Source organism: Mandrillus leucophaeus, unplaced genomic scaffold, assembly GCF_000951045.1.
Source record: "Mandrillus leucophaeus isolate KB7577 unplaced genomic scaffold, Mleu.le_1.0 Scaffold593, whole genome shotgun sequence".
In the NCBI taxonomy this organism is placed as follows: domain Eukaryota; kingdom Metazoa; phylum Chordata; class Mammalia; order Primates; family Cercopithecidae; genus Mandrillus; species Mandrillus leucophaeus.
In genome coordinates, this window is record NW_012106397.1 from 1114069 (window position 1) to 1115944 (window position 1876).

Genomic DNA, 1876 nt, shown 5'->3' on the forward strand with positions numbered 1-1876 from the left:
CCGCCTGAGCCAGTGAGGCCTGGGGGTGACCCACCTCTGCACAGGCAAGCGAGGACTGCAGATCCCCAGTGTACCACACGGTGGGGAAGGACAGGCAGCTGCCTGTGAGCAGCTGGAAGGGGACTCAGACCGACAGGGAAGTGACCAAGCACTAGAGTGAGGCCTGGGACCTAGCTTAGCACACATACAAACACACACGCCACACATGCAGACACACATACACAAACACACCACACACATGCAGACATACCACATGCACACACCACACACACACAACACACATGCGGACACATGCCACACACACACAACACACACACAGATACAACACACATGCAGGCATACATACACAAACACACTATGCACAGACACACACATGCACACACACCACATATGCAGACACACATCACACACAGACATACCCCAAACACGCAAACACACCACACACATACAGACACAAATACACATGCAGACACACACCACACACATCACACACAGACACAAACACACCACACACGCAGACACACACAAATACACAACAGACATGCAGACACCCATCACACACATGCAGACACACAGACATATACACCACACATGCAAACACACAACACACACACACACCACACACACACAGACACACAAACACCACGCATACAGATAAACACACATTACACAGACATGCAGGTACACATACACCACACCTCCAGGCACACACACACACCCCACACATCCAGGCACACACACATCACACATGCACACACAACACATATGCAAACATACATGTGCACACACAAACGTGCAGACACACAAACACAGAGACACACAAACACCACACACAGGCACACGCACACACCATCCACATCACACATGCGGACACACACCACTCACACACAGAAATACACACAGATATAGACACAAACACATGCAGACACAAACACAGGCATACACACACACACACACACAGGTGTGCAAGCGCAGAGTGCTGTGTGACCAGGATGCTGTTACTATTACAATTTTTAAAAATAAAATAGATCTTTACTTACTGACATGGTAAGATATCAAAAATATATTGTTAAGTGAAGAAAAGCATGTTTGAGAAGAATGTGTATGGTACAATTCTTTTTGGTGGAAAACCCAAAACAAAGTAAGTGTGCATATGTGCGTGTGTTTCTATGTCCACATCTATGCACATGCAGGTGTGTGCACGCATGCATGTGTATATGTGTGCACTGTGTGTGCCTGTATGCCCGTTTGTGTGTGCACGAGTATGCAGGCAGATGTACACTGCCATGTGTACGCGTGCGTGTGTACATGTCTGTGCGCCTGTCTATGCGTGTGCCCATGAGTGTGTCATGTGTACGTGGTTCAGTCCACCGCACTCACCTTGCCCCTGGGGGGCCCCAGTGGTGAGAAAGGGGTGGAGGGCTGTGTGTTCAGGTGGCACAGGTGCAACAGCTGCATTAGCTCACTTGCACAACCAGATGAGGCCACGCTGGCTATTGGGTTCATCTGGGCCAACTGTGACCCCAGCTTCCCCAAACTGAGTCAACTCCAAAGAAGTTTAAATCTAATTTAGTGCCCGAAGTCCAATAACTAGAAAGAAAATAGAAATTTCAAACACAGGCCGGGCACGGTGGCTCACACCTGTAATCCCAGTACTTTGGGAGGCCAAGGTGGGCAGATTACGAGGTCAGGAGATCGAGACCATCCTCATGAACACTGTGAAACCCCGTCTCTACTAAAAATACAAAAAAATTAGCTGGGCCGGGTGGTGGGCGCCTGTAGTCCCATCTACTCGGGAGGCTGAGGCAGGAGAATGGCATGAATCGGGGGGGCCGAGCTTGCAGTGAGCAGAGATCACGCCACCGTACTCCAGCCT